At 44.1% G+C, this 14644-nt stretch overlaps 1 protein-coding gene across 1 annotated transcript in view; it reads right to left on the minus strand.

Moving 5' to 3' along the window:
* The window catches only part of cdh22 (cadherin 22), a 767168-nt gene that overhangs the window by 371106 nt on the left and 381418 nt on the right, over positions 1–14644 (minus strand). The gene's annotated exons all lie outside the window — the stretch shown is intronic.

A 14644-nucleotide genomic window follows, 5' to 3' on the forward strand; every position in this document is an offset into this window, starting at 1 on the left:
TGGGCGGGGGAATGATTCCAGCGTATGAGCCTTATAATTAAATGCTAATTTATTCCAACAAAGATCCGAATGTTGAACGTCAAGAAATAGTGGAGGGGAGGGGCGAAAGTCTTCCTGTTTTTACCTTGTTGAATACCCAGTGCACCTATCCAGCTCTCCAGGTTATTTTCAAATTAATGTAGCTTGCACGCCCGACTGCTGTTGTGAATGAAAGATTGCATTTCCATCGTATTGTTCACTTCCACAGAATATCCTCAATCACCACACAGCTAATCAGAAATTTAGCTGCTGTGCTAATGCAAGAAACGTAGCTGCCAATTTGCACACAGCAAGGCCCCAGAAGCAGCTAGGAAAACAATCAAAGTTTTTAGATAAAAGCTAATTACTGCAGGTGCTGGAATCTGAAACAAAAACAGAAAATGCTGGAAAATCTCAGCGGGTCTGACAGCATCTGTGGTAATAGAACAGAACTAATGTTTCAAGTTTGGATGACCCTTCGGTAGAGCTGTTTTTAGATGTTGATTGTAGGATAAATATTGATCCATGATAACAGGAAGAACATATTCACTCTTCTTCAAAATAGTATCATGGAATATTTTATAAATCCACCTGAGAGGGCAGCTAAGTCCTCAGGTTAAAATCTCGCCTGAAAGAGAGTGCCTCCAGTTGTGCAGCATTCCCTCAGTGCTACACTACAGTGTCAGCCTGGATTTTTATGCTCAGGTTTCTAGCATAAGTCATATCCATATGACTCAGAGGCAAGGGCACCACTGATTGAGGCACAGTTGACACGCTGTGGGGTGAGGTTTGCCCTCTTCCTACATGCTGCTATTATTCAGACCAGTTAGGAATATACCACAGCAGACACTGACAAACAACTCTTGCATGTATACAAGGAGAGAATTACAATTAAGATTGTACACTGCTCTGCAACAAATGCTGATATAGGATAACAGAATGGCCTTGGGCTTCACAACTCTGGAGACTGTGCACGCCAATGAGAGAGCTTCTCTATTGCTCTCAATTCTTCCTCTTTTTTTCTTTCTGTTCTTTCACCATCCTCCTGAGATTACAAACTGCCTTCCCTCCCCCTTCTGTTCCCATTCCCCAGCTACAGTGCTGGGGAGGAGACAGGCAGCCCAGCAGATGGGAATGTGGGAGGTTCTCTCATTAACAAATTACTGAGTGACAGGATCTAATAAAATGTATCAGATGTATGACTCTGGGTCCAATGTCTTTTTGTATTACATGAGTTATTTCATACAGGAACCATATGCTTTTCCTCTGGTTTGCACTTAAAGCTTAGAAATCACCCCCATGACGTTGATGCACAGATACTCAGTGTGCTGCGATGATATTCTCCTGCTCAATGTTTCAAAATAATCTACTTGTAAAATACACACTGATTCCTCCATTAAATTAACAGAGGAAAAATGAACTGTGAATGGTTTGTGTTTACCCACCAACATTGTCAACAGTGGATTTCTCATGTATAATCACTATTCGAGCTTTATCTTAAATTTTCCTCTTCTAGCTTTTCAGCTATTTGTCCAGTTATTTCCCCTTCCGCTTTGCGTCTATAGTCATTCATTTTTTTCTCAGAATCTGAGCCATAAATTCCTCACTTCTCTTGTTTTCTCTTCCTCCTTTAGTTTAAAGTTAAAGTTTAAAGCTTATTTATTATTGTCACAAGTAGGCTGACATTAACACTGCAATGAAGTTACTGTGAAAATCCCCTAGTCGCCAGACTCCAGCGCCTGTTCGGGTACACTGAGGGAGAATTTAGCATAGCCAATGCACCTAACCAGAACACCTTTCAGACTGTGGGAGGAAACCGGAGCACCTGGAGGAAACCCATGCAGACATGGGGAGAATGTGCAGACTTCGCACAGACAGTGACCCAAACTGGGAATGGAACCCAGGACCCTGGCACTGTGAGGCAGCAGTGCTAACCACTGTGCCACCCATGGATTGGCATCATTTAACCACCAATCCTTATTTCATCTCACCTTCTGTTTTCCATCATCTTAGTGTTCTGCATGGTCCCTTAACATGGTTTCACAATAAAAGAAACATATTTTGCGGAATTTAATTTTAGACTAATTTCACATCACCTGATTGAGTATTTTGTTGACATGAAAATTGTTGAATGGTGTTATAGAACATAGAACATAGAACAGTACAGCACAGAACAGGCCCTTCGGCCCACGATGTTGTGCCGAGCTTTATCTGAAACCAAGATCAAGCTACCCCACTCCCTATCATCCTGGTGTGCTCCATGTGCCTATCCAATAACCGCTTAAATGTTCCTAAAGTGTCTGACTCCACTATCACTGCAGGCAGTCCATTCCACACCCCAACCACTCTCTGCGTAAAGAACCTACCTCTGATATCCTTCCTGTATCTCCCACCACGAACGTTATGGTGGAATTAAAGTGATGGACACAAAATGATTAGCTGGGAAGGGACGTTAAAAGGCACTGGCTTTTGGCACAGGCAGTTACACAAAAAGTTAAAACCTGCAGTATCTGAATTGCTGCAGGAAGCTGGTCAGAGTTTGAGGCACTTTAGATAAGAGCAGACCCAGAACAATGAGTCTGATAATAAGGTCAGCCACAGATGGGGACATAAATACATAAATGTAACAAGATCAGCCACTGAATGTATAGATCGAAACCAGTCATTGATAGAGGACATAACTGCATAAATGTATCCATTCTATGAACAATGATATGTTAACTGTCGATGTCCGTATCTGTCTACTCAACTTGTAACGATGTGTTAACGGCTAATGTCCATACTGCCTATTGTCTAAAAGGTATAAAAATGATCAACTACCATTGTGTAGTTGAGAAGGTAGCTGCCAAGTACTGCGGAGTACCAGTGCTTTCTCCCAAAGCTTTGTCCGAAATAAAACTATTATTGAAACCTCCAAGTCTGACTCCGAAGTGGTAAATTTCCCACAACAAATGGCATAATAGGAAACTCACATTTGTTAGAGATGGTCATTGCCTGGCCTTTGGATGACACAAATGCAAGTTGCCATTTATCAGCCAAAGCCAGAATGTTGCCCTGGTCTTGTTGGATGTAGGTACAGAGTGCTTCATTATCTGAGCAGTTGCAAATGGAACTGAGCATGGTATAATCATCAGCAAATAGCTCAACTTCTGATTCTCACCTCACCTCTCAAATTCAGCTCTTTTGTCCTACATGTGGACCAAGAGGTCTGAAACAGAATAGTCATGATGCAACCAGTGTTAAATCATCACTGAGGATTGAAATCTTTGGTTAGCAAGGAAACCAGCCTGGAAATGTTTCAATTTATTCATGACTGGAAAGACTCTTGAGTTTTGATTAACTGTCCCATTCTTGGCTGCATTATGTGAATTGATCTCAGTCAGAACAACCAATAGACATTAGATGAGAACAACATATTATTCTGTGTGTCCACAAAATAAGGTTCATTGTATGGACTTCATGTGGAAAGGTGGCTTGCAGATTACTTGTGGGTTCCTGGTATCTATGGAACCAAGCACAATTAAGAGTGCAGAAGAGAGAGGGGTTAAATAAATTAAAGTTGAACACAATTTGTACACAATGGAGTTGGAAAAGAAGGAGAATCTCCAGGTGTTCAAATTGCAAAGATTTTGAAGCTTAATTTCTTCATGATAGTCGCACTGAGACAGAAACCTAATCTCAATGGTTCTGTTGGGAATAATCTTAGATCTTGTGGATAAACAAATACAAGAAAGACTCGGCATTTATATAATGCCTTTCTAAACTTCAGGATGTTCCCAAAAGGGAGATGGGGCGTAGTGGTAATGTCAATGGTTTAGTAATCCAGAAACCTAGGTTAATGCTCTGGGAACATGAGTTTACATCCCACCACAGCAATTGGTGAAATTTAAATTCAATTACTAAATCTGGAATATTAAACTAGTCGCAATAATGGCTGTTAATAGTATATTAAATATATTGCCACAAAAACAAGAGGAAAGAAAGGCTGCCAATGGCAATCCATAGAGAGAATAGAAGGTGTGAATGGTCTTCAACTTCAGATGATTAGCTCTACCCCATCTTGACCCCTTTGTTTTCATTTTATTTATTTTTAACTGTTCTCTACCTTTTATTTCTTTATTATCTTTCTTTATTTTTCTTCCCCCCATTCTTTCCCCCTACTTTATCCCCCCTTTTCTTACCTTTTCTCCCCCTTTGCTTCCCCTTCCCCCTTTTTCTCGATTTTACCTCTCTCCCACCCATCTCCCCCCTCCCCCCACATCTTCATCTGTCACAGTTTACCCTCTGATTTCAATTTCTCTGTTGTTTGGTCATTCGCACCTTCTACTCTCTCTATGGACTGCCAGTAGCAGCCTTTCCCCTTGTTTTTTGTGGCTATGACTCATCTTTCATTCCCTCACCCTACTGTATAAATATCTCCCACTTTCAATGCCTTTTAGCTTTGACAAAGGGTCATCTGGACTCGAAACGTCAGCTCTTTTCTCGCCTTACATATGCTGCCATACCTGCTGAGATTTTCCAGCATTTTCTCTTAGTTTCAGGTTCCACATCCGCAGTAATTTGCTTTTATCTATTGTTTAACTAGTTTGAGCACATATAACTAGAGGATAGCTGGGACACTGGGTTGGGTAGGAGGAGAGCTGTGAGACTTAACAAATCAATGAAAACCTCAATAAAGAAAGTTTTTGTGTCTTGTTTCCTGCTTCACCAACAGGCTTGAATCCTGTTACCAATGGTGATGAGGACAACTAGCACTGATTATTGCAAAAAACCATCTATTTTACTGGAAACCTAGCCAACCTTTTCTGGTCTGGCCTACACATAACTTCAGATCCACAACAATGTGGCTGACCCTTCAGGTGGAATTTTACAAGATTTTTTCTAAGTGTCGGGCAGGCGTGAAACTGGGTGAGTTCCAGATCCGTTTTTTTGGGCGAGTTTTCAGGCCCAATCTGTCTGCAAAATTTTGGACCAGTCAGAGAGGCTGAGGGCAGGGCTTATCGCACCCGACAGCCTGCAGAGGGAGGTATTGCGCATGTGCAGACCTTTGATGCTGCACATGCATATTAACAGTAGCTGACAGACAGAGAGAGCAGTCAGGCCTCTGCTACTGTCGACAGGTTCAAGCAGCTTCCCCCCCCCACCCCGGCAATCGTGGGTGCTGACGGCCCGCAATGCGCAGTTTGGAAAGAATCTGACAGAACGTGCCCGGGCGCAAAACAAAAAACAGAGAGCGGAGAGAGACTCTCTGCCATTCGTCCTCTGGTCGGGGGTGGGGGGGGGGGGGGGGGGGGAGGGGGGGAGGCAGGGTGGGAGGGAGGGGGTGTGACTTATCATCCCCTGAGGGGGGTGGGAGGGGAGGGGGGTGTGACGTCTCATTCCTGGAGGGGGCAAGAGGGGGTGTGACTTATCATTCCCTGGGGGGTGGAGAGGGGGTGTGACGGATCATCCCCGGGGGGGGGGAGGGGAGAGGAGGTGTGACAGATCATCCCCTGGTGGGGGGGGAGGGGGGGTATGGAGAGGGGGTGTGACGTCTCATTCCCTGGGGGGGGTGGGGGGGGGCGTGGAGAGGGGGTGTGACGTCTCATCCTCTGGTCGGGGGGGGTTCCACTGCCTGTCTGTGGCCGACGCCTCCTGGCACCATCACTGGTACACTACCAGCCACAGATTACTCTTCCCTGCAAGTGCGAGAGAGCGGGAAAGATGGCTGCGGCTGGTAGTGTACCAGTGAATGATCTGTCACACCCCCTCTCCGCCACCCCCCCCCCCCCCCCCCCCCAGGGGATGATCCGTCACACCCCCTCTCCTCCCCCCGCCTGGTCACCAGGCAGGAGTGTTCTCTTCCTGTTGGGGAACACTTCAGCAGTCACGGGCATTCAGCCTCTGATCTTCGGGTAAGCATTCTCCAAGGCGGCCTTCATGACACACGACAACGCAAAATCGCTGAGCAGAAACTGATAGGCAAGTTCCGCACACATGAGGACAGCTTCAACCAGGATCTTGGGTTCATGTCACACTATCTGTAACCCCCATGACTTGCCTGGGCTTGCAAAATCTCACTAACTGTCCTGGCTGGAGACAATACACATCTCTTTAATCTGTGCTTAACCCTCTCTCCACTCACATTGTCTGTACCTTTAAGATTTGATTACCGGTAAAGACTCACATTCCAACCATTATCTTGTAAATTGAGTTCATATGTCCTGTTTGTGAACACAACTCCCACTCATCTGATGAAGGAGCAACGCTCCAAAAGCTTGTGGCTTGTGCTACCAAATAAACCTGTTGGACTTTAACCTGCTGTGGTGAGACTTCTTCCTGTGCTTACCCCAGTCCAACGCTGGCATCTCCACATCATAACAAAATGATTAGAAGAGATCAAAGACAGTTAAGTACATCTACTCCAATGTCACTTTTATGTACTTTTGAAACCCTGATCGAGTGGTAGTACTCACGGAGCACCAAGATCAAAGGTAGCATTAGTATAAGAGTTGTATTATGACTGCTAGATGTTATAAGATGGTTATGTTTTAAACTGTCTGTTTCAATTCAAGATAAATGGAACATGTGGCCTCCTACTAGCTCTGCCCAGTGATAAGCCAATGTGACCTGGCTGCCTTCGGGACTTGGAGATCCAGGTCAAGTTCTATTAAAACCAAAGTGCCAAAATTAATATCTAAACACAAAAGCTGGAGCTGCTGGTCTTGCTTTTACACAGACCTACAGACTCTCAGGCATTCAGACTCAAAGATACTGGGGAGAGTGAGGGAGATGTTGCTGGATGAAAATGCAGGAAAGCTATTGATGTGAGAACAGGAAGGGTAGTGAGAACAGCCCCCATTTGGAGAGATGTGCCTTTTAGAGGTGTGAAGACTGAGAAGTGCAATGATGCTGGATGTCCTATCAGCTATGCTCAGGAGAACTGAGTGAAGGGACTTTTAATAGGAGTCTGGAAGACTTGCTCTGATAAAGCAAGGAGAAGAGAGCCTATTGAGAAGCTGGTGGGATTCAGGACTTTACAAGCAAGGCTATAGTCTTGCTAAGAATGTGGTTAATGGAGAAACATGGGGGCGATTCGCCCACCCCACCGTGCTAATTTTCTAGCGCAGCGTGGTGGGAGAATCTCGCATCTGGGCATTCACGGGATTTGCGCATGCGCTCTCGCCGTGCGTGCATCTCCCAACGCCGGATATCCGGCACCGTCTGAATCGTGCTGGAAACTGGCGGGAACACCAGGTAAATACTTTGCATCTGATTTTAATATTATTTTAATGTGATTAGCGGGCCCGGGTCTGAATTCTCCGGGCACACTAGCATCTCCTACCCTGCCAAGACTGTTTCACTTCAGTGGGGATCAGACTAGCTCACCACTTTCAGGGAACTAGTGGGACGACTGGAGTGAAGGGAGGCAATTGGGGCCCCCCAAGGGTGTGGGTGGTCAGGGTGCGGGGGGGGGGGGGGGTGGCGGTGCCCCCAAGCATGGGAGCCCTGGCAGTGCCAACCTGTGCCTCCTGGCACTGCCCAAGGGTCAAAGTGTCCATGCCCAGGGGGCACCCTTGGCACTGCCATCAGGCATGAGGCAGTGCCAAGGGGGCAAGACCTACTGGGGGCAGGGCCTAGGGGCTGATCGAGTGGCGGTGGGGGGGGGGGACCATTGTCAGTCTGCCATTGTGATCGATGGCGGCTGGAGGGAGGACAGCGATTGGGGTAGGCTGGGGCAGAGTGGTTAGCTGGAGGGTCTGCTGAGGGGAGATCATCACTGCTGGTGGAGGGAGGTGTCAGGGGGGGGGCCATTGGAGATCGGTTGGTCCGGGACGGAGGTGTTCGGGCTGGCCCGCAAATGGACTGGGGTCAGCGATCGAGCCGTGGGGAGGGGGGTTTTGTGGGGACAGCACTGCAAGGGTCCCGGCAGACCAGCGATTGAGCTGGCCAGCAAAGAGGGAGGCTCTGCATGATCGGAGGCCTTGAACTGTCAGCCTCCCGAGTGGAAATAGGCCACGCCCACTGAAATCTAATGATAATCATGCTGCTGGCCTCTGTATTGCACAGGATGTGGGGTTTTCTCGTGTGAATGCCCACAGAAACAAATCTGCATGATTTACTGCAGTTTTCCCACAAATTCGACACTTAGAACTTTATGATGCAAGTTTATCAGTCATACTACGAAACTAATAAGGAATTCTTGTTTTGTGACTTGTAATGTTTATTCAAGCTTGTTTGTTACAATAAATCTTAAAATGCAAAATCTTGTTGTGCAATACCTTTTAAGTCAGTCACTAGGAATTCAAAACTCTTTTTATAAATTATCGATCTCTGTGTTACAGTTGTAGGTGAATTACTGTTTTCTGCACTCATACAAGATTATGATCCACTTGTGTAATAGGTGCTCAATGTAGATCCTTGTACTCATACTGGAACCATGAAGTGCAAGACCTGAGAAGACATAATGGATCATGCAGTGCAATGTCTCATTAAAAACTTGCTTCTGCAGTATTGCATCAGCATATGTCTATACTCTAAAATATGTAACGAGTTAAGAAAATGAATTAGAAAAATAAAACAATCCAACCCATTTCAACATATAATGGGTTGCTATGCCAACAAACTGTGCTACATTGGTGTAATTTTAAGGGTAACCCACCATCAAATAAAGAATTGAGAAGTATCTGAGATACTACATTTTTTTCCCTTTATTCTTTCATGAATGTGGGTATCGCTGGCAAGGTCAACATTTGTTGCCCAACACTAATTATCTTTGAACTGTGTGGCTTACTAGGGCCATTGCAGTTATGAGTCAACCACATTGTGTTGAGCATGGAGTCACATAGAGTCATAGAGGTTTACAGCATGGAAACAGGCCCTTTGGCCCAACTTGTCCATGCCGCCCAGTTTTTACCATTAAGCTAGTCCCAATTGCCCATGTTTGGCCCATATCGCTGTAACCATCTTACCCATGTAACTGTCTAAATGCTTTTTAAAAGACAAAATTGTACCCACTTCTACTATTACCTCAGGCAGCTCATTCCAGATACTCACCATCCTCTGTGTGAAAAAATTATCTCTCTGGACCTTCTGTATTTCTCCCCTCTCACCTTAAATCTATGCCCAGAGTTTTAGACTCCCCTACCTTTGGGAAAAGATGTTGACCTTATCTATGCCCCTCATTATTTTATAGATCTCTATAAGATCACCCCTAAGCCTTCTATGCTCCAGGAAAAAATGTTCCAGTCTATCCAGCCTCACCTTATAACTCAAACCATCAATTCCCGAAGCACCCTAGTAAATCTGGACACTTTCTAGTTTAATAATATCCTTTCTATAATAGGATGACCGGAGCTGTACACAGTATGCCAAGTGTGGCCTTACCAATGTCTTGTACAACTTCAACAAGATGTCCCAACTCCTGTATTCAATGTTCTGACCAATGAAACCAAGCACTACCCTGCCCACCTCTGACTCCACTTTCAAGGAACTATGAACCTGTACCCCAAGATCTCGTTGTTCTATAACTCTCCCCAATGCCCGAGCATTAAGTAAGTAAGACCAGCCCTTGTTCAATCTCCCAAAATGCATCATCTCACATTTATCTAAATTAAACTCCATTTGCCATTCATCAGCCCACTGGCCCAATTGATCAAGATCCCATTGCAATCCTACATAACATTCTTCACTGTCCATTATGCCACCAATCTTGGTGTCATTGCAAACTTACTAACTTACTGGGCGGCACAGTGGCACAGTAATTAGCACTGCTGCCTCACAACGCCAGGGACCAGGGTTCGATTCCCAGCTTGGCTCATTATCTGTGTGGAGTCTGCACATTCTTCCTGTGTCTGCATGGGTTTCCTCCGGGTTCTCTGGTTTCATCCCACAGTCTGAAAGACATGCTGGTTAGATGCAATGGTTATGTTAAATTCTCCCTCAGTGTACCTGGACAAACGCCGGAGTGTGGCGACTGGGGGATTTTCACAGTAACTTCATTGCAGTATTAATGTAAGCCGACTTGTGACACTATAAATAAACATTACTTTACTAACCATGCCTCAAAATTCTCATCCAAATCATTCTTATAAATGACAAATAACAGTGGACCCAGCACTGATCCCTGAGGCATACTGCTGGTCACATGCCTCTAGTTTGAAAAATAACTCTCTCCAACCACCCTCTGTCTTCTGTCATCAATTTTGTATCCAATTGGTGACCTCACCTTGGATCCCGTGAGATTTAACCTTGTTGGCCAGACCAGGTAAGGAAGGCATATTTCCTTCCCTAAAGGACATGAGTAAAGCAAATGTGTTTTACAACAATTGATTGTTGCCTTTACTGAAACTAGCTTTCAATTTTAGATGTCATTAATTGTATTTAAATTCCACCTGCTTCCATGGTGGGATTTGAACTCAAAGCAGAGCCTGGATCTCTCTATTACTCTTTGTTATTTGTACTGTAATAGCAAACTGTAATAGTGCCAGATTGCAACAAGAATCGTCACTATCTTTTGCTTTGACCTCCTTTGTGTTTCTGTGCTATTTCCACATTGTATGGGCCAGGACAGGGATATGACACTTAACATAAGTACCAGAAAACATGTTAACTAGATGACTTTGTATAACTTATTGCAGTACAAACCCTGTACAATCCAGAGCAAAATACCCTCTGACCTACAAAGATGATGGATATATTGCACACGTCACTCCACTTTTTAACAAAAAGTGAGACGAGAGAACAAGGAGTTATTGACCAGTTCGCCAGACATTGGTTATCAGGAAATTGTTTTGAGTCTAAAATTAGGGACGGAGTAACTGAACGTTTTCAGTTGATCAGAGAGAGCCAGCATGGATTTTTAAAGTGCAGATCAGGCTAGAAGAAACTAATACATTCTTTGAAAAAGTAACTAATGTAGTTGACAGAGGATGATATTTATATGGACTTTCCGAAGATGCTCAATAAAGTCCCTCATGAGAGATTATTAACTAAAGATGAAACTCATGAAAATGTGAGCAAATTATCAACCTGGTTAAGAGATTGACTGAGTGGGAGATGACTGAAGAAACAGACAGTAGAAATAATGGTCAGGTAGTCTTATTGTCAGGATGTGACAAGTAGCATCCCACAGAGATTATATGTTTATCAACAACTTAAGATGATGGGATAAAAAGCCACATCACCAATTTTTCTGATGATATGAAGATTGGCATAATTGCAAAGAGTGTAGATGCTTGCAAAGCATTATTAATAAATAAAGCAAATGGGCACAATTGGCAAATGGATTCTGTTATGGGCAGGTTGTCATCCACTTTGAACCTAAAAAGCATAGACCAAAATGCTTTCTAATTAGTGAAAGGTTGCAAACCCTGGAGGTCCAAAGACATGTGGGGACGCATGTACAGTAAAATTACTGGTATCTGGCACTCTACCAACCAGAATTCTCAATGAACTGGGATTCTGGGCTCAGAACTTCCAGGCATGTTTTTGGACTGAAGATGTCAAACTCAGTGATAGATGTAATTGGCAGCCTGTTCACGTTCCGGTCTATCACTGCTCTGCAGCACCCTGTGGCCTTGGAGCTGCCCACTCCATTTGCATGCACCCACACCTCTTGAGGCGTCAACACCCATGTGATCACCCTGGAGCTCTCTGACAGGATGAAAATGTAGAACTCACCTTACATCCTAGTGAACCAACATATTTGATGAACTGGCACCTCTCATTCTCGGATCCTGTGCACAGCTTATGAAAATGCCATCATGGTAAAGGTACAAATACAATCACAAAAGCTGATGGAATGCTGCCTTTTATATCTAGATGACTGGAATGGGTAGAAGACATGCTTCTGTAATACAAAGCCCTGGAGAGGCCACACCACTGAGTAATTCTGGACACCACACTTAGGAAAGATATATTGGCCTTGGAGGGAGTGCAGTGCAGATTTACATGTATGATACCTGGACACCAAGCGTTAAACTATGAGGAGATTACACAAATTAATATGGTATTCCCTGGATATTTTTAGAAGGCTAAATAGTGATCTGATTGAAATTTTCAAGATATTAGGGTAGTTAGGTTACAGATCAACCATGGTCTAACTGAATGATGGAACAGAATTGAAGGACTGAATGGCCAACTCCTGTTCCTATGCCATTATTATAAGGCAAAATAATTGATGATGAGGGGAAGGGAGCAGGTGTGATGGACTAGAGTGCCGGAGCAAAAAGATGTTGAAAGAAGGAGACTGGGCATTCGAGATAAAGGAGCCTCAATTGGTTCACTTAATGGATGGGATTTTCTGGCCTTTCTCGCTGGTGAATTCTTCCAGTCCTGCTGAAGATCATCCCCCAGAATGTGGTGGGTGAGCCATGCAAAATGTCACCAGCGGCGGGACCGGAAGATCCTGCCAATGGTGGGCTGCCTTTGCAGCAGGAAAACAAACTGCAGAGGGGTGCCGGAAAATCCCAGTCATTGAATTTTATTTAGCTTCTGTTCTGCTCTGTATCTACTACATTTTGGAGTTAGAAGCTTCCAGAGTCATAGAGGTTTACAGCATAGAAACAGGCCCTTTTGCCCAACTTGTCCATGCCACCCTTTTTTCTTAACCAATAAGCTCGTCCCAATTGCCCACGTTTGGCCCATATCTCTCTATACCCATCTTACCCATGTAACTGTCTAAATGCTTTTTAAAATACAAAATTGTACCCACCTCTTCTACTACCTCTGGCAACTGGTTCCAGGCACTCACCACCCTCTGTGTGAAAAAATTGCCCCTCTGGACCCTTTTGTATCTCTCCCCTCTCACCTTAAACCTATGCCCTCTAGTTTTAGACTCCCGTACCTTTGGGAAAAGATGTTGACTATCTAGCTGATCTATGCCCCTCATTATTTTATAGACTTCTATAAGATCATCCCTTAGTCTCCTATGCTCCAGGGAAAAAAGTCTATCCAGCCTCTCCATATAACTCAAACCATCAAGTCCCTGTAGCATTCTAGTAAATTTTTTCTGCAACCAAAAGAGAAAATGCTGGAAAATCTCAGCAGGCCTGGCAGCATCTGTAAGGAGAGAAAAGAGTTGATGTTTTGAGTCCTGATGACCCTTTGTCAAAGCTCATATTTTCTGCACTCTTTAATTTAATAATATCCTTTTTATAATAGGATGACCAGAACTGTGCATGGTATTCCAAGTGTGGCCTTACCAATGTCTTGTACAACTTCAACAAGACATCCCAACTCCTGTATTCAATGTTCTGACCAATGAAACCAAGCATGCCGAATGCCTTCTTCACCACTCTGTCCACCTGTGACTCCACTTTCAAGGAGCTATGAACCTGTACCCCAAGATCTTTGTTCTATAGCTCTCCCCAACACTCTACCATAAACTGAATAAGTCCTGCCCTGGTTCGATCTACCAAAATGCATCACCTCGCATTTATCTAAATTAAACTCCATCTGCCATTCATCAGCCCACTGGCCCAATTGATCAAGATCCCATTGCAATCCTAGAAAACCTTCTTCACTGTCCACTATGCCACCAATCTTGGTGTCATCTGCAAACTTACTAACCATGCCTCCTAAGTTCTCATCCAAATCATTAATATTAATGACAAATAACAGTGGACCCAGCGCCGATCTCTGAGGCACACTGCTGGTCATAGGCCTCCAGTTTGGAAAACAACCCTCTACAACCACCCTCTGTCTTCTTCTGTCATCAAGCCAATTTTGTATCCATTTGGCTATCTCACCCTGGATCCCGTGAGATTTAACCTTATGCAACGACCTACCATGCGGTACCTTGCCAAAGGCCTTGCTAAAGTCCATGTGGACAACATCCTTCAAAAACCTCAATCAAATTTGTGAGACATGATTTTCCAGTCACAAAGCCATGCTGACTGTCCCTAATCAGTCCTTGCCTCTCAGAATACCTTCTAACAACATACCCAATACAAATGTTAGGCTCACCGGCCTGTAGTTCCCAAGCTTTTCCCTGCAGCCCTTCTTAAACAAAGGCACGGCATTTGCTACCCTCCAATCTTCAGGCACTTCACCTGTGGCTGTCGATGATTCAAATATCTCTGCTAGGGGACCTGCAATTTCCTCCCTAGCCTCCCACAACATCCTGGGATACACTTCATCAGGTCCTGGGGATATATCTACCCTGATGCGCTTTAAGACTTCCAGCACCTCCTTCTCTATAATATGTACACTCATCAAGACATCACTATTTATTTCCCCAAATTCCCTAACATCCATGCCAATCTCAACAGTAAATACTGCTGAGGAATATTCATTTAGGATCTCACCCATCTCTTGTGGATTTGCACATAGATGACCTTGTTGATCCTTAAGAGACCCTACTCTTTCTCTAGTTACTCTTTTGCCCTTTATGTATTTGTAACATGAAGTTTACAAATGTTTTTGCTTCTCTGCTTGGGCACTATTACTGAGGGACTATAACAACATCTACCATTATCACAGCTACAGAAACAAAGTCTGGAACAGACTGAGGCTATTTCGAACTTGTCAAGTGGCTGAAAAATACCAGAATCGATATCAGGGCATGGTTTTACATTATCTGCACTGAGCAATTTTTCAAACTGATTGTTTATGAAATAAGCAAGTTATCAGAATCTATTGCAGC

The sequence above is a fragment of the Mustelus asterias genome, chromosome 20 (assembly GCF_964213995.1).
Source record: "Mustelus asterias chromosome 20, sMusAst1.hap1.1, whole genome shotgun sequence".
In the NCBI taxonomy this organism is placed as follows: domain Eukaryota; kingdom Metazoa; phylum Chordata; class Chondrichthyes; order Carcharhiniformes; family Triakidae; genus Mustelus; species Mustelus asterias.